At 41.6% G+C, this 20096-nt stretch overlaps 1 long non-coding RNA gene across 5 annotated transcripts; it reads right to left on the reverse strand.

Moving 5' to 3' along the window:
• Positions 1–3097: 3097 nt before the first annotated feature.
• LOC115143958 (uncharacterized) lies at positions 3098–15905 on the reverse strand. 5 transcript variants are annotated; one of them, XR_010459288.1, is made up of 7 exons: positions 15594–15905; positions 12879–12963; positions 10421–10541; positions 10220–10291; positions 8943–9072; positions 4015–8835; positions 3098–3907 (listed from the first exon to the last, which is right to left on the reverse strand). It is a non-coding gene; the product is annotated as an uncharacterized LOC115143958 (long non-coding RNA). The 5 variants fall into 5 exon arrangements; XR_010459289.1 differs by having other exon boundaries at positions 3098–3883; positions 3989–8835; XR_003865746.2 differs by lacking the exon at positions 3098–3907 and adding an exon at positions 13666–13740 and having other exon boundaries at positions 8402–8835; positions 15594–15894.
• Between the last annotated feature and the right edge of the window lie 4191 nt (positions 15906–20096).

Genomic DNA, 20096 nt, shown 5'->3' on the forward strand with positions numbered 1-20096 from the left:
TTCACCCAGGACAACGGAATGGATCGGATTGGATTTCTCCACGCATCGCGCCGACAGAAACAAACATCTTTCTGGTAAGAAGAGGGGCGGGGGCGGGGGCGTATGCCTTATGGCTAACGAGACGTGGTGTGGCCACAACACTATATAGGAACTCAAGTCCTTCTGTTCACCTGATTTAGAATTCCTCACAATCAAATGTCGACCGCATTATCTACCAAGGGAATTCTCTTCGATTATAATCACAGCCGTCTATATTCCCCCCCAAGCAGACACATCGATGGCTCTGAACAAACTTTATTTGACTCTTTGCAAACTGGAATCCATACATCCTGAGGCTACATTCATTGTAGCTGGGGATTTTAACAAGGCTAATCTGAAAACAAGACTCCCTAAATTGTATCAGCATATCGATTGTGCAACCAGGGCTGGCAAAACCTTGGATCATTGCTATTCTAACTTCCGCGACGCATATAAGGCCCGAGCCAGCCCTCCTTTCGGAAAAGCTGACCACGACTCCATTTTGTTGATCCCTGCCTACAGACAGAAACTAAAACAAGAAGCTCCCACGCTGAGGTCTGTCCAACGCTGGTCTGACCAATCTGATTCCACACTCCAAGACTGCTTCCATCACGTGGAATATGGGATATGTTTCGTATTGCGTCAGACAACAACATTGACGAATACGCTGATTCGGTGTGCGAGTTCATTAGAACGTGCGTTGAAGATGTCGTTTAAAACATTCCCAAACCAGAAACCGTGGATTGATGGCAGCATTCGCGTGAAACTGAAAGCAGAACCACTGCTTTTAATCAGGGCAAGGTGACCGGAAACATGACCGAATACAAACAGTGTAGCTACTCCCTCCGCAAGGCAATCAAACAAGCTAAGCGTCAGTATAGAGACAAAGTAGAATCTCAATTCAACGGCTCAGACACAAGAGGTATGTGGCAGGGTCTACAGTCAATCACGGATTACAAAAAGAAAACCAGCCCCGTCACGGACCAGGATGTCTTGCTCCCAGGCAGACTAAATCACTTTTTTTGCCCGCTTTGAGGACAATACAGTGCCACTGACACGGCCTGCAACCAAAACATGCGGCCTCTCCTTCACTGCAGCCGAAGCGAGTAAAACATTTAAACGTGTTAACCCTCGCAAGGCTGCAGGCCCAGACGGCATCCCCAGCCGTGCCCTCAGAGCATGCGCAGACCAGCTGGCTGGTGTGTTTACGGACATATTCAATCAATCCCTATCCCAGTCTGCTGTTCCCACATGCTTCAAGAGGGCCACCATTATTCCTGTTCCCAAGAAAGCTAAGGTAACTGAGCTAAACGACTAGTACTCACTTCCGTCATCATGAAGTGCTTTGAGAGACTAGTCAAGGACCATATCACCTCCACCCTACCTGACACCCTAGACCCACTCCAATTTGCTTACCGCCCAAATAGGTCCACAGACGATGCAATCTCAACCACACTGCACACTGCCCTAACCCACCTGGACAAGAGGAATACCTATGTGAGAATGCTGTTCATCGACTACAGCTCGGCATTCAACACCATAGTACCCTCCAAGCTCTTCATCAAGCTCGAGACCCTGGGTCTCGACCCCGCCCTGTGCAACTGGGTACTGGACTTCCTGACGGGCCGCCCCCAGGTGGTGAGGGTAGGCAACAACATCTCCTCCCCGCTGATCCTCAACACTGGGGCCCCATAAGGGTGCGTTCTGAGCCCTCTCCTGTACTCCCTGTTCACCCACGACTGCGTGGCCAAGCACGCCTCCAACTCAATCATCAAGTTTGCGGACGACACAACAGTGGTAGGCTTGATTACCAACAATGACGAGACGGCCTACAGGGAGGAGGTGAGGGCCCTCAGAGTGTGGTGTCAGGAAAATAACCTCACACTCAACGTCAACAAAACTAAGGAGATGATTGTGGACTTCAGGAAACAGCAGAGGGAACACCCCCCTATCCACATCGATGGAACAGTAGTGGAGAGGGTAGCAAGTTTTAAGTTCCTCGGCATACACATCACAGACAAACTGAATTGGTCCACTCACACAGACAGCATCGTGAAGAAGGCGCAGCAGCGCCTCTTCAACCTCAGGAGGCTGAAGAAATTCGGCTTGTCACCAAAAGCACTCACAAACTTCTACAGATGCACAATCGAGAGCATCCTGGCGGGCTGTATCACCGCCTGGTACGGCAACTGCTCCGCCCTCAACCGTAAGGCTCTCCAGAGGGTAGTGAGGTCTGCACAACGCATCACCGGGGGCAAACTACCTGCCCTCCAGGACACCTACACCACCCGATGTTACAGGAAGGCCATAAAGATCATCAACCACCCGAGCCACTGCCTGTTCACCCCGCTATCATCCAGAAGGCGAGGTCAGTACAGGTGCATCAAAGCTGGGACCGAGAGACTGAAAAACAGCTTCTATCTCAAGGCCATCAGACTGTTAAACAGCCACCTCTAACATTGAGTGGCTGCTGCCAACACACTGACACTGACTCAACTCCAGCCACTGGAGTGGGAATTGGAATGGGAATTGATGGGAAATTATGTCAAATATATCACTAGCCACTTTAAACAATGCTACCTAATATAATGTTTACATACCCTACATTATTCATCTCATATGTATACGTATATACTGTACTCTATATCATCTACTGCATCTTTATGTAATACATGTATCACTAGCCACTTTAACTATGCCACTTTGTTTACATACTCATCTCATATGTATATACTGTACTCGATACCATCTACTGCATCTTGCCTATGCCGCTCTGAACCATCACTCATTCATATATCTTTATGTACATATTCTTTATCCCCCTACACTTGTGTGTATAAGACAGTACTTTTGGAATTGTTAGTTAGATTACTTGTTGGTTATTACTGCATTGTCGGAACTAGAAGCACAAGAATTTCGCTACACTGGCATTAACATCTGCTAACCATGTGTATGTGACAAATAACATTTGATTTGATATGGCAGCAGTACTTCAGTCAATATCAGCAAAGCATATTGGTTATTAGTGAAGTGTCAGTAAAGTATTTAACTAAACCTTAACACGAAGAAAAGCAATATGGATTGTATAATTTAATTTTAATGATCATAAAGTGAACAATAACAGCCAATATGGAAATTAGGTGTATTTGGAAAGTATTCAGACCCCTTGACTTTTTCCACATTTTGTTACATTAGAGCCTTATTCTAAAATCTATTAAATAATAAAAAATGTAGTGTCATACCCAAGAAGAGCCTATGGTGTAATCGCTGACAAAGGTGCTTCAGCAAAGTACTGAGTAAAGGGTCATAAATGTCATATTTCCTTTTTTTTTTTTATACATTTGCAAAAATGTCAACCTGTTTTTGCTTGGTCATTATGGGGTATTGTGTGTAGATTGACAAGGGTAAAAAATTATTGTATCCATTTCTGAATAATGCTGTAGCATAATAAAATGTGGAAAAAAGTCAAGGGGTCTGAATACATTCCCGAATGCACTGTACAAACAATACAGATGTAAGTAGATAAATGCTTAAATGTTGATGTGCAGTTACATTTTCAAACACTCAATTGCTACTGTAGTTTAGTGCTACAAGATACAATTGTATCGTAAAAATGTTTTTATGCAACACCAAAATGTGGAGAATTCACAATACCGGAGGTCCTGAATTCCCTAAAGGCATTGTAGGTGCTATGAAGAGGGAGCCTTAGTGTCACAGCACACGTGTTTGCCTCTGGGTACTTTTTATTCTGCTGCCCTGGCGAGACGCCCTCGCGCTGTGTGGAGGAATTCGATGGTCGGGGTGTCCTCAAACCCAAGGGGTGTCACCACCGTTGCCCCAGTAGCAAACTCCAACACCATCGCCACTGTTAGAGGAGGACATTCTCCATCTGAGTACACAGCAAAACATTTCAATCACAACATTTAAAAATATACAGTTACCGATAAACTGGAACAATTTACTATTTTACCTTGCACCTCAGCCAGCCAGTTGTACCTGTGGCAGATGGTGTCGTTCTCCAAACATGGCCGGTTGCCGCCAGGTATGGAATAGGTTACTTTAAGCAGGTCCCACAGGTCCCTGGCAGTGGGAGGCTTTATGGAGTGCTCGGAAGCTGTCCGGATGGTTCCCCAATGCCTCGAGCAGCCCAAGAGAGTTGAGACCATATTTCAACCTGTTATGGTTTAGAGACCGTATGTATATTTAAAATAAGTGTTAATGACAATATAGTGATGTGTATTGATTTAGAGGGGGGTGGATTGATTAAAAAGGTAATGACAAGTACTTCACAAATTTATGACAGAGTTGACTTACTGCTCCAAGACCACCTTGGACAAATTGTTGAGCCACCAATTCAACCACACAATCCTTTTTTTGTAGGGGAACGAGCCTCCTCCTCCTGTCTTAAAGGCCTCTAAATTTGTATTCATCTGGGGGAATGTTTTCCCCCCAAAAAGCTGCTCTCCTCCTGACCATAGGGCACTTTGATCTGCCAGACAGGATACTCTAAAGATACTGAGGTATGGAAACATGATTTAAATATTATAAAAAGTATCCTAATATAAAACAGGGAAACAGTCCATGATCTTTACATCAGTAAAATAACCTTCAATAAGTCTGTTTAATCACAAGATAGATTCCCACCTAGCTTACTTACAAAGCAAGCACTGTGCATCGCACTGTGTCCTCATGTATTACATGGATATAGGGGAAATGTACCTATCCTGTTCAGCTGCCGGATGGTAGGGTCAGCGATGAGGCAAACCCTCATAGTTATCAGCCTGCTTCTCCCGGTTTGCCGCCTTTGGACTCCAGCATTATTCTGTCTCCTGAACGATTGAAATCTGACATGTGCAAACGTTATAAAAGTTACAATAATGACACTCAGCATAATCGATGCCGCCCATACTCGCGCACCCCACGGTAGCTGTTGCAATCATTAGCTAGCTAACATTACTAGGTAGATGTGCCGGTTAATGTTGACTTTTGCCAGGTATTACCTAACCTAGCAAAATTAATCCTACATTTGAACCACCCGATCCTCCCGGGGTGGTTGTAAAGGTGGTTGCACTTGGCTGGCAAAACGTAAAAAGCGGTCTCATGTTTTCAAGGTATGTTGGGGATGATGTTTTTCATATAGTGATTGGCCAACATTTGCATATAATGTACATATTGTTATTTGACGCGTCAAATAGTGTTATTTGACATGTATCTTTTTGGCACGCAAAGACCCAAAGGACGTTCCATAGGTGCGTGCACATGTATTCACCCCCTTTGCTTTGAAGCCCCTAAATAAGATCTGGTGCAACCAATTACCTTCAGAAGTCACATAATTAGTTAAATAAAGTCTACCTGTGTGCAATCTAAGTGTCACATGATCTCAGAATATATACACCTTTTCTGAAAGGCAACAGAGTCTGCAACACCATTAAGCAAGGGGCACCACCAAGCAAGCGTCACCACCAAGCAAGCGGCACCATGACGACCAAGGAGCTCTCCAAACAGGTCAGGGACAAAGTTGTGGAGAAGTACAGATCAGGGTTGGGTTATAAAAAAATATCTGAAACTTTGAACATCCCACAGAGCACCATTACATCCATTATTAAAAAATGGAAAGAATATGGCACCACAACAAACCTGCCAAGAGAGGGCCGTCCACCAAAACTCTGATTAATACCCATGCAAGGAGGGTATTAATCAGAGAGGCAACAAAGAGACCAAAGATAACCCTGAAGGAGCTGCAAAGCTCCACAGTGGATATTGGAGTATCTGTCCATTAAAGGACCACTTTAAGCCATACACTCCGCAGAGCTGGGCTTTACAGAAGAGTGGCCAGAAAAAAAGCCATTGCTTAAAGAAAAAATAAGAAAACACGTTTGGTGTTTGCCAAAAGGCATGTGGGAGACTCCCCAAACATATGGAAGCAGGTACTCTGGTCAGATGAGACTAAAATTGAGCTTTTTGGCTATGTCTGACTCAAACCCATCACCTCTCATCACCCCGATAATACCATCCCCACAGTGAAGCATGGTGGCAGCATCATGCTGCCACCATGTTTTTCATCGGCAGGGCCTTGAAACTGGTCAGAATTGAAGGAATGATGGATGGCGCTAAATACAGGGAAATTCTTGAGAGAAACCTGTTTCAGTCTTCCAGAGATTTGAGACGGGGATGGAGGTTCACCTTCCATCAGGACAATTCATTTTCTAAGCTTACTGCTAAAGCAACACTCAAGTGGTTTAAGGGGAAACATTTAAATGTCTTGGAATGGCCTAGTCAAATCCCAGACCTCAAACCAATTGAGAAGCTGTACACCAGCGGAACCCATCCAACTTGAAGGCGCTGGAACCCCAGTGGCTAGATGTGCCAAGCTTATAGACACATACCCCAAGAGACTTGCAGCTGTAATTGCTGAAAAATGTGGCTCTACAAAGTATTCACTTTACGGGGGTGAATAATTTTCAGTTGTTTGTCTTATTTCTTTGCATCTTTAAAGTGGTAGGCATGTTGTGTAAATCAAATGATACAAACCCCCCCAAAATCTATTTTCATTCCAGGTTGTAAGGCAACAAAATGCCAAGAGGGGTGAATACTTTCACACGCCACTGCACACCATGAGTGGCCGAATGTAATTTGCTGGACCTTGGGACATCCCTACTCTAAAGCATAACCCTAACCTTAACCCTTACCCACCCTAACCTTACACATAACCAAATTAAATACCTAACCGTAACCATTTTAAATGTCAAAATTAAACTGGATAGGGATGTCCAAAAGAGGCAGAATAGCAAGGACCATGTGTTTATCATCTGAGAGCTGTATCCATGAATACTGGTCAAGGACACAAAATAAACGACTGGTGTAAGAGACAGACGGTGGCCCGACCATATAAATAGGGAATTAGAACACTATCATGACATAGTGAGACTGACCATCAGATGCAGGCACCATCAGCAGAGTAAAATAAAAAGCTAATCCTTTTAAATGTATGCACACTCAGCTGTGCTTCACGAGTAATACCACAACGGGTCTATTACCAGTGTGATCATATTGCCTACCTCAAATGCTGAAATATATATATTGTTAAATGGCCCGAACAACAATGCATTGGCAGGTCAATTCAAACAAAGCCAATATGCAGTGATAATGTATTGGGCCTATATCTTACTGCACAAACCTCATTGCTCCAGTACAGCTGGTTAATGTTGCATAGGCTTATGTAGATCTCAGCTTGCATTTTGACTCAAAGTGATCTTGACTCAGAAAAGGTTGGTGACCACTGTTCTAGAGCTTTTCCGGTTAACACTATCAACGTTTCCCTTTACTGTGGCAATTGTGATCGAATCAACGCAATATTAGCCACTTTCAATGCAACACTGTCGTGACGTGACTTTCATTAATCTGATAACTTATTTATTCAATCCAATAACTGTTAAATTGTTACCCAATTAAATTAATCATGTAACAATTAACTAACTATATATTGATAACAGTTATATATCGATAACAGTCACTTATTAATCATTACCTCATATCAGAGACAAAAGTCCCTAGTGGACTGACAAGATATGATGGCTTGTTACAACATAAATGGAGGGGGGAGGGGATAGAGAGGAAAATAACACTTATCATGGATACATTATAGGACATTAATCATATACCTTGCACACGAACCATCGCCCATTTTGGGATAACGTATGATCTCTGTAATTGCAAACAAAGGCTTCTGTACCAAATACTAAGTTCTGCTTTTCTGATGTATCAAATACTTATGTCATGCAATAAAATGCTAATTAATTACTTAAAAAAATCATACAATGTGATTTTCTGGATTTTTGTTTTAGATTCCATCTCTCACAGTTGAAGTGTATCTATGATAAAAATGACAGACCTCTACATGCTTTATAAGTAGGAAAACCTGCAAAATCGGCAGTGTATCAAATACTTGTTCTCCCCATTGTATGGTGGTGTACAACGTGACGGTCTGGATGAGGCTACAGTGCTGGGCAATTTAGCTAAAGAATCCCTGTGTCGTGCGTGGGGGGGGCAGTGGTGTATAGTCGTAATGGACATTTTGGTGACCATATTTGACATTTTCTGCTGCTTTTGAGATACGGTTCAATCTCTCCTTGGGGCTTGATTGAGTAAATAAAACACTCAACAATCACAGTAACTATTGGTCACTCTATGTATTATTATTCTAATATGAATTCATTATAGAATTGTGTCAATTATTAATGATAAACCTTTAAACTGCACTCTTCCTCCCTACCTATCCCTCTATTTTTTTAAAACCTTCACAGTCCAAGGGTTGCAGGTCTGCCAACTTCCTTCTGGTCACGCATTGTATTCAGAGAAATATCCAACAAACCAAAGACATTGCTTTAACTGTGAATGTACTTTATTGCAGATATTTTCCTCAAATAAAATGGAGCATACATAAAATAAACAAGTTATTGCAATTTATTTAAATTAGACACAATGTGTGTGTGTGTGTGTGTGTGAGAGAGACATGTTTTTCAATTCAGAAAAAAGCACACAGAATTTCCTCTAACTACACATTAAGCCACAGTCTTTTACACTGATTTGATAGATATTTAGAGTAATTATGTAGATATTGAGAATGGACATGTAGGAGTAGATATCTCCAATCCTAAAATAAAATGGAGCAAAGATTAAATAAACAAGTAATTACAACGTATTTACAATGTGGATAATGTGTGTGAGGGCATGTTTTATTTTTCCTTGTCAGGCACCCATCTCTGCTTGTCAGTCTTGATAGACCCAGTGTATGCACTTCTGGGTGAGGCTGTCTGTCTGGCAGTGGTGGAGATGCAAAGTGACAGTAAGTAAACAGCTCAACAACATGACTGTGTGTACATCTGTTGGTGTGAGTGAGCATATGTAATATAATTCTGAATTACCTGCATCCATCTAGGAATCCTCAAAAGTTTCTCCCTTCACGGCCAGTGTAGTAGGAACTGGTGCAGCTGGTAAATTAAATACCACAGCAGAGGACTGCTGTGACTGCAGCTGAACTGGGGGGTGGCAGATCTGAAAGAGATGGGCACAATTTTCTTAACTGACAGTAATGATACAATTAAACAGACTGAATGAGTGTAAGGCCTAGATTCAATCAGATCAAGTGTTCACCGGCGATAGCCGACACTGCATAGCTGATGTTTTGGCCGTGTCTGAGGTGTAACTGCGTTGGATCTGTCAAATCAGTAAGCAGCAGCTCTTGATCATTGTCACAAAACCACACCCGTCCTATTCTCGTTACAAGTTCTGAACGAGAAAGTGTAGGTTATATAGAAATAATGTCACCCACATTCAAAATCATTAAAATAAATAATGAGGATTTCTACCAGCCTAATCGAGGTGTAGATTTAATCTCAAATGTCAATGTTCTAACTTGTGAACAGGGCTGCATAAGATGTTTGTTAATGCGACTCCATGGCAATGTCCACTTTAGGTATAAGTTTCAGGCACCACCAAAACAAACACTAGATTTGAGCAGTTTCTTGTGGATTTGACAGCTCAGACACCACCAAAACAACCACTATAACACAGTTCCCCCTCAGACACCACCAAAACAACCACTATGTGGATTTGACAGCTCTGACACAGTTCCACCTCAGGCACCACCAAAACAAACACTATGTGGATTTGACAGCTCTAACACAGTTCCCCCTCAGACACCACCAAAACAACCCTCAGGCACCACCAAAACAAACACTATGTGGATTTGACAGCTCTAACACAGTTCCCCCTCAGACACCACCAAAACAACCACTGTGTGGATTTGACATTTCCCCCTCAGACACCACCAAAACAACCACTATATGGATTTGACAGCTCTGACAGTTCCACCTCAGGCACCACCAAAACAACCACTATGTGGATTTGACAGTTCTAACACAGTTCCCCCTCAGACACCACCAAAACAACCACTATGTGGATTTGACAGCTCTAACAGTTCCCCCTCAGACACCACCAAAACAACCACTATGTGGATTTGACAGTTCTAACACAGTTCCCCCTCAGACACCACCAAAACAACCACTTTGTGATTATGACAGCTCTGACACAGTTCCCCCTCAGACACCACCAAAACAATCACTATGTGGATGTCGGCTAAAGTGGACGTGATTGAATAGAGCCCCAAGTGAGGGAGAGTGTGCATACATGTGATAATTACCTGTATCACCTGTCGTGGACGGGGTAGCAGATGCAGGGGCAGACGACTACAGCTGTGAAGACTGTGGTTGAGCTAATAGGGGTGTCAAGAGAGAGTCACTTTGTTTTGTTGTATAATTATTTTAACTTAAGGAAATATTCCTTAAGTTAAAATAATTACATAACAAAACAAAGTGAGTGATTGAGTGAGTTTGATAATTACCTGGACCACATCACACTGCTTCAGGTCTACAAGCCTCTGGAAGTTCCAGCGTGCCACTCCAGGAAGTGAACAGCTTGGTGGAAAGACAGTTACCTGTCACCCACCGAGCAGGTTGGCAGATCTGAAAAATGGGCACAATATAATTTATGACAAAACCTTGACTACACACTAACCTAAACAGAACAGACTATGGGAGGCGCACAGTAGAACATAGAGCCATGGCTACATGGAACTCTATTCCACATCAAGTAACTCATGCAAGCAGTAGAATTAGATTTAAAAAAGAGATAAAAATACACCTTATGGAAGAGCGGGGACTGTGAAGAGACACATGCATACACATGATAACATACGCACTGTACACACACGTAGACAAGGATTTTGTGTTGTAGATATGTGGTAGTGGAGTAGTGGCCTGAGGGCACACGCTTAATGTGTTGTGAATGTATTGTTATGTTTTTAAAATTGTACAACTGCCTTAATTTTGCTGGACCCAAAGAAGACTAATGTTGTCTTGGCAGCAGCTAATGGGGATCCATAATAAATACAATACAACAAATGAATTAAGTCTGCGTGTGACTTCATTTTCCCAACTGCCCATTGTACTTGCTCTTGCAATCTGATGTGTGTGTGTGTGTTCTGTGTTATGACTTAGAGGTGTCAACCTGACCACATTTGTGTAGTAGGCCAATCAGTGATTAGCTTGGGAAAAATGTAAAAAATTACTATAAACAGAGTACAGTAAAAAGGATATCAAATATTCAGATCTGGATTGACAGGTTGGCTAAATCATGTGAAGTTACACACCTCTAGGGCTTAGTCTAGACTCGAGTGAAATAAAGGATGCAGGACATGAGCTCTAGGACCATGCCTCAGGACTACCTGGCCTCAGGACTACCTGGCTGTCCCAGTCTCCAGTCCACCTAGTCATGCTGCTGATCCAGTCTCTGCTGTTTCTGTCTGTAGCCATGGAACCCTGACCTGCTCAAGGCTCACCGGAGGTACTAACTTATCCCAGACCCACTGTTTGATCCTGTCTCTCTCTACCGGACCTACTGTCTCAACAAGAGGTCGACCGATTATGATTTTTCAACGCCGATAACGATTATTAGAGGACCAAAAAAGCCAATACCGATTAATCGGGGAAAAAAACATATTTTATTTTTAATAATGACAATTACAACAATACTGAATGAACACTTAATTTAACTTAATATAATACATGAATAAAAATCAATTAAGCCCCAAATGAATAATGAAACATGTTCAATTTGGTTTAAATAATGCAAAAACAAAGTGTTTGAGTAGAAAGTAAAAGTGTTTTTATGTGCCACGTAAAAAAGCTAACGTTTAAGTTCCTTGCTCAGAACATGAGAACATATGAAAGCTGGTGGTTCCTTTTAACATGAGACTTCAATATTCCAAGGTAAGAGGTTTTAGGTTGTAGTTAATATAGTATTCATAGGACTATTTCTCTCTATACCATTTGTATTTCATATACCTTTGACTATTGGATGTGCAACGAATGTGCTTTTTTCACAAATGCGCTTTTGTTAAATCATCCCCCTGCGTTGCATCAATTATATGCAATGCAGGACACGCTAGATAAACTAGTAATATCATCAACCATGTGTAGTTAACTAGTGATTGATTGTTTTTTCTAAGATGTTTAATGCTAGCTAGCAACTTACCTTGGCTTCTTACTGCATTTGCGTAACAGACAGGCTCCTCGTGGAGTGCAATGAGAGGCAGGTGGTTAGAGCGTTGGACTAGTTAACTGTAAGGTTGCAAGATTGAATCCCCAGACCGACAAGGTAAAAATCTGTCGTTCTGCCCCTGAACAAGGCAGTTAACCCACCGTTCCTAGGCCGTCATTGAAAATATGAATGTGTTCTTAACTGACTTGCCTAGTTAAATAAAGGTGTAAAAAAATACTGATTTCCGATTGTTATGAAAACTTGAAATCGGCCCTAATTAATAGGCCATTCCGATTAATCGGTCGACCTCTAGTCTCAACCTCTAAATGCTCAGCTATGAAGAGCCAAGTGGCATTTACTCCTGAGGTGCTTAACTACTGCACCCTCTATAACCCTCTATTATTTGACACCGCTGGTCATCTATGAACGTTTAAACGTCTTGAAGAATAATCTGGCTAAATGTCTGTACTCTTTTATAATCTCCACCAGCACAGCCAGAAGAAGACTGGCCACCTCTCAGAGCCTGGTCCCTCTCTAGGTTTCTTCCTGGGTTCCTGCCTTTCTAAGGAGTTTCTCCTAGCCACATTGTTTCTATATCTGCATTGCTTGCTCTTTGGGGTTTTCGGCTGGGTATCCATTTCCGCACTTTGTGACAACTGCTGATGTAAAATGGGCTTTATAAAATACATTTGATAGATTGTTTGTATATGCTTCTATTCATGTAAGTAATGAAATCTAAATATTACATTGAGTTGTCTTACATTTCCTCAATAGGAAGTTAAGCCAACACATTTTCCTGGTCTTTCCTGCTGGGGACAGGGGGCTTCAGGGTTGGGAATGGAGGGCCTAGAGAATTGGAATATTAACAATAATTAGTGTCTACATTTATGAATGAATGAAATACAATATGGGTTAGCCTTGTATCTCATCTGATTGAGAATTGCTGATGATATACAGTAAATGTTTATTTTCTTGTGAAAATCTGCAACCAAACCACAGAATTCTATATAGTGAGAGTGCACACAACCATTAGCTTATTTTACCAAGTCAAAAATAACATCATTTTGTCAAGGGACCCAACGAATAACAACGACGCTAGCATACTGCACCCCATATCAACCAACTTGCCAACTAGTAGTGAACAAGGCTATATTGTTGTCATTCAGTAACCAAAGATGTTCTACTAAAATAGACCACATCCTTTCAAAGTCACGTTTATTGGTCAGTCAGGTGGCTTAGTGACGTCAATAAAAAAGCATGGTCATCATATTGAAATCAGGTTCAAAATTAGATGCAGATGTTGGACTAGAGATTTGGAGAAGAGGGACTTAACACTGATATTAGATATTTTTTATAGTACTCTACAGTTAATTTAAACAGCAGCCATGTTGTTTTGTCTCTCTGTATGTGTAAGAGGAGTGTGACGTAGACTCTAGAAGTCAGCAGAAAGGCAGCCTTTCTTGCTACTCCTGTGACCAGTACCCAAATGAGGACCTGACATTCTTATGGATCGTGTCCTGCTATAGTCAGTAGTGTATATGGACTCACCCCTGTAGTCTGACTTCTGGGGTCTACGTCACACTCATCTTCAATCAAAACGGGCACTCCTCTGTAAGACACCACCTTAACAACCATCGCTTGATTAGCAACACCCCCAATAACGGAGAACATATTATAGAATAAAGACTCACACTTTATCCTGTCCTATGAAACATTAGAATAAAGACCAACACTTTATTCTATGAAAAATTTCATAGTTGCTGCCCTCTGAAACCTGATAGATGTGTTGAAGCTCTGCTCTAATGCTACACATGGTGTATTTTAATTTGACCTTTATTTAACTAGGCAAGTCAACAAATTCTTATTTTCAATGACGGCCTAGGAACAGTGGGTTAACTGCCTGTTCAGGGGCAGAACGACAGATTTGTACCTTGTCAGCTCGGGGGTTTGAACTTGCAACCTTCCGGTTACTAGTCCAACGCTCTAACCACTAGGCTACCCTGCCGCCCCACGCCTATGTCTTTCTGCCATTTTCCTATTCATGGGATACATGCACAATGTGTTCTTCCAGGTTGTGAACAAATGCTCTACTTTCATGGTGTCTATATGTTCTATATTTTTCACCATGTTTAAAAGGCTTTTAATAAATGTACAGTGCCTTGCAAAGGTATTCATCCACCTTGGTGTTTTTCCTATTTTGTTGCATTACAACCTGTAATTCACGTTTGGTGTTTGCCAAAAGGCATGTGGGAGACTCCCCAAACATATGGAAGAAGGTACTCTGGTCAGATGAGAATAAAAGTGAGCTTTTAAAAAAATGTTTTTTAAGTATTCACTTTACAGGGGTGAATAGTTATGCACGTTCAAGTTTTCCATTTTTTTGTCTTATTCACAAAGAATATTTTGCATCTTCAACATGGTAGGCATGTTGTGTAAATAAAATGATACAACCCCCCCCCCCCCCCAAAAAAAAAAACAGATGATGGCTTCTATTGATTGTGTAGCATACCCTGGGATGGCCTTGGATGTAATATGGCTGGGCACATTGTTAAACTAACGTTAGCTAGCCATGCTGCCTCATGCTAGTTGTGTTAAACCCAGCTATAGATTTGTTTCATTACTGGTAGCTAGCATGTTTTATCGATCAGGGATTATTGCTTTGGTGATTGATTCAATGGGTAGTCATGGATACAGCACACTAAAGATGACATAGTCAACAACGTGTGTCTCACCATGTAATAGTTACTCCAAATGCATCTTTATTATTTATTAAATACCTTTCAACATCTGGAAACTGGAAAAGGGATATTCTTCCCTTCCATTTTACAGTAAACAAGGTATTTATTGATGGCAAATGTTTCTTATCATGAAAAAAGTTGATTCACAAAAGGAGTACTAGTAGAGGGAAAACTTGCAAAGAAATCGATTTCTAGCTATTTAAGCCAAGTATGTTTTTTAGTTGTGAATTAGCTAGCCAGCTAGATATCTACTTGGGACAGCTAGTTAGCTACCGCCAAGAAGAGGACGGAGACCATTTGTGCCTCACTGAATATGCATGACGTTCATCAGGAAAACGCCCACTAACTAGTGTACTCGTCCTAAACAAAGTAATCTATATAAACAATTAGGTAAGTCAAGTCTACCAAACTTAGTGCACTCTATTATAGATTATAGTTTTGGAAACAGAAAACTGTATGGAGATCAAATGTTTAATTTATGAGAAAATGTCAGTGGGCTTCCTCTTACTACAACATTTGGTAGTAAGAGGAAACGCTAACAGGATGTCTCACATTTATACCTCCGGTGAAATATCTGTGGTAATTTTGTAACGTTACCACATTATTATCCACCTAGCTTGCTAGTGATAGCTTAGCTAGCTCCAAAGAAACAACAAATGAATAACATAATACCTATCTAGCTTGTATGTAAAACAACTTTACAGATTATTAAAACGTTTGAAAGCAAAGTTGCCTTACCAGTATGCTGCTCTCTCCGGAAATAGAGTGATGCATCCAGATATGAGCGGCATTAGCTAGCTAGCAGCGCCAGCATGTTAGCTATGACAGTATCTATCCAGCAAAAATGTCGAGGTCAAAAACGAAAGCAACTATGTTAAGCCATGCTGACTTCGTAAAATCTGACTGAAATAATTAACAGGCTGAACGTACATTTATGTGACTAACTAGCTACCTTAATAAGCTTGCCAGCTCAGTGATCGGTGTTGCACCTATTCCTGTTTACATAGTGTGCGTCCCTCCCCACTCTCACGTCCTGCATTGAGGAGCGCCACTGAGTCAGCATGTGGCCAGAATTGTATTACATCCGTGTTGGTTTACAAACCCCATTGACAATGCATGGGAAACTGTTTAGGGCCCTTTAGCAAAAGAATCCCTGGCAGATGGGGAGGATGGAGTAGGCTGTCATTGTAAATAAGAATTAGCCTAGTTAATTACTTAAATGTGTTAAACTGACTTGCCTAGTTAAATAAAAGGTTACACTAAGAGCATAACATTTATACACTACACTTTTAGTTTAACCAATACCCAAACGGAGATTCAGTCAACATAAAAATCTCATTGATTTATCAAGACCAGTCCCCATGCTTGTTCAGAGCAGTGCAAAACGGTGCTGAAATAGTTGTAGGCTATTGCTTCAAATCCAATTACTTCTAAATTCAATATGCTCTTTAAATAAATAAGACCTTCACCGCTTTTAACAGCACATTACTCAACACCGGTGAGACTCATGTCACCTACGGCAGGCCTATAGTATTTTGAAAAATATGACGTGCCTCTCCACCAATAATTACATATAGAGGATTGGAAGATTGTAAATTAAAACCAAAAGCCACCCCATGAGTCTCCCAGTCGAGGCCAGCACAGGTATTGAACCAGCATCTGTAACAACACCGTTTGCACTGCTATCTAGTGTCTTAGACCATTATGCTATTCAGGCGCTGTACAACGTGACCGGTCACGAGTGGACTACAGCAAGAATATCCTGGAAGGATATTGACCTCATCCCATCAGTAGAGGATGCCTGGTTGCTCTTTAAAAGTGCTTACCTCACAATCTTAAACAAGCATGCCCCATTCAAAAAATGTAGAACTAAGAACAGATATAGCCCTTGGTTCACCCCAGACTTGACTACCCTTGACCAGCACAAAAACATCCTGTGGCGTTCTGCATTAGCATCGAACAGCTCACTGGTCACCATAGCAACACTCACCCGGATCACGCGCTCCAGCAGGTATATTTCAATGGTTATCCCCAAAGCCAACACTTCCTTTAGCCGTCTTCCCTTCCAGTTCTCTGCTGCCAATGACTGGAACGAATTGCAAAAATCACAGAAGCTAGAGACTTATATATCCCTCTCTAACTTGAATCATCAGCTGTCAGAGCAGCTTACCGATCACTGTTCCTGGACACATCCCATCTGTAAATGGCACACCCAACTACTTCATCCCCATATTGTTATTTATCTTCTTGCTATTTTTCACCCCAGTATCTCTACTTGCACATCATCATCTGCACATTTATCACTCCAGTGTTAACGCTAAATTGTAATTATTTCGCCTCTATGGCCTATTTATTTCTTTACCTCCCTACTCTTCTACCACATGCACACGCTGTACATCGATGTTTCTATTGTGCAATTGACTGTATGTTTGTTTATGTGTAACTCTGTGTTGTTGTTTTTGTCGCACTGTTTTGCTTTATCTTGGCCAGGTCACAGTTGTAAATGAGAACTTGTTCCCAACTAGCCTACCTGGTTAAATAAAGGTGAAAAAAATTATAAATACAACATTTGAAAAACCATCCCGTGGCTATTTCCAAATACTCCGGTATACGGTACATACAGTATACCGCCCAAGCCTACTTTATATAGTCTATTTTATTGTATATTTTACCTGTTATTGATGTGAATTGTGTGAATGCCTTGTCTATACTGTGTATGGTACATTATGTGCAGTGATCTGTATTGCGTTGTAAAAAATGTATAATTGTCTTTGCCTGTTCACCAATTGTCATGTCATTACATAGATCTACACTGTTTTGTTGACTTTTACCAATTTACCTTTAGTATTCAAATGTTGCTGATACATTGATCTGACTGCTATAGTTCATACATAAAACTATAATATGACATATTGTAATGAAGTGGTCAACAACCGGTCGATCGCGATCAACTGTTCGATCTCAAAGACATTCCTAGTCAATCACCAAACATTTCTATAGAAAAGACAACTATAAAGTCCGTGCTAAAGGCTTGCGCTCCTTATTTTTATATTTGTGTTGTTCTGTTGGTGGTAGATACACTTAATTCAGAAAGCCCTGCAAAGTGTTCCCATTTTTAACCATTTAATTTGTCTGAAACTGCAGACTATGCCTACCCGGCGGACTGGGAGATCTGTGGCTAAATCGAATGTGCCTACTGCACTGGCCAATCAGATAGCTCAAATCACTGTGCCTACAGAGCTTCCACAACCCTGGCCAAAGCAAAGTTTGATACTAGCCTACGTAAGATATATTTTTCTCCCCAATCGCTGCAACTCCCCAATAGACTCGAGAGGGAGAGGTTGAGTCATACGTCCTCTGAAACATGACCCACCCGCACCAATGTGTCAGAGGAAACACTGTTTATCTGACGACCGAGGTCCGCCTGCAGGCTCCCTGCCCGCCACAAGGAGTTGCTAGAGCGCGTTGAGCCAAGTAAAGCCCCCCAGCCAAACCCTCCCCTAACCCGGGCGGGGGTACTATCACGTATACTCACTCTCCGGCCTCTAGGTCATCAGGCTGCTGATTATCTTGCACACCTGTCACCATCTTCTTGCGCATCTGGGCCTCATGACAATCACCTGGACTCTGTCCCCTCCTTGATCATCTTCCCTATATCTGTCACTCCCCTTGGTTCTTTCCTCAGGTGTTATGGACTCTGTTTTCATGTCGGTGCATTGTTTGTGTTTGTTTCATTTATTAAAACACTCACTCCCTGAACTTGATTCCCGACTCTCAGCGCACTTGTTACAGTTCTCCCTGTACACCAAGTCAGAACCGTAGGAAAAATAAAGGGGGCATATAAGGAGACAATGAAAGCCCTTACAATATTCAATGATGACATTTCTCAAAAACAGGTTATAGGCTATATGTGCACCACCGAGTCAGAACAGTAACTTTTGGTGAAATTAAAAGGTGAAAATAGACCAAATTATTAGGGTGAGGCACATAGGCTACTAACAGCTTACTACACAACATACACTTAGTATTACTTTCTTAGCTTCAGTATACATATTTCCCTGACATATTACATAATTTATGCAGCAGCATATAAGACATTTTTGGACTCACCTTGTGATGTGCTCACTTGAACAGGAAGGTGGTCCTTCGTGGGCAAATTTTGTCATCAGAGAAAGAGGCCGGGTTTACAATTCCGAGTTGAATGACCGTTCAAAATGTATTTTCCCAGTCTGAGCTCATTTATTCCCGACCTCCCAGTTGCAATGCTTGCAGTTAGCCATTGTCATTGATTCCTTCCAAACCACTCATTGTTGAATTTTTGATTTCCAACTTGTTGTGTAATATTTATGTCCAATGGCCGATGATCACGTGTTCTCTATCATTTCTCTTCATTATTTATCTTCATATGACAAGGATTAAAAAGGATTTGCCAGTACATTGTCGACTTGATTCATGACGACTGCTAGCTAAGATTTTGAAAGTAAGATGTTAACATGATCAGTCCAATCAAAGCTACTTTACATATAACATGATTTGACATAATTTTATCTGTGGCCAATGACCTTGAGACTTCTTGGAAGGGCACTACTAATGTAACTCTATGGCAGGACCCAAAAGGCTTGAATTTTCAATGTCTACCCTTACTAATGACTGGTGATATAGTTTCCCCATAAGTGACAGAACACTGAGCCAATCACGGACCAACTCTCCTGTTTCCTGCTCGCTTGCCCCACCACCACAGAAAGCACTGAGCTTGGCTGAAATACCTGAATTTTGGAGCTGCCTTACTCAAGAAAACAAAAAAGAGAATGTTTGTATCATGTTTCAGGAGAAGACCCAGTTGCAGACAGTGTCGAAGTAACAACAGTGTATTACTAGAACAGGGGGCAGGCAAAATGACAGGTCAAGGGCAGGCAAAGGTTAGTAATCCAGATCAGAGTCCATAAGGTACAGAATGGCAGGCAGGCTCAGGGTCAGGACCGGCAGAAGGATCAAAACCGGGAAAACTAGAAAACAGGAACTAGAAAAAGACAGGAGCAAGGGGAAAAATGCTGGTAGGCTTGATGAACAAAACGAACTGGCAAAAGACAAACAGAGAACACAGGTATAAATACACTGGGGATAATGGGGAAGATGGGCGACATCTGGAGGGGAGTGGAGACGAGCACAGAGACAGGTGAAACCGATCAGGGTGTGACAGTTTGTATGTTATTAACTCAATGATATTTACAGTTGAAGTCG

Source organism: Oncorhynchus nerka, linkage group LG16 (assembly GCF_034236695.1).
Source record: "Oncorhynchus nerka isolate Pitt River linkage group LG16, Oner_Uvic_2.0, whole genome shotgun sequence".
NCBI classification, from domain to species: Eukaryota; Metazoa; Chordata; class Actinopteri; order Salmoniformes; family Salmonidae; genus Oncorhynchus; species Oncorhynchus nerka.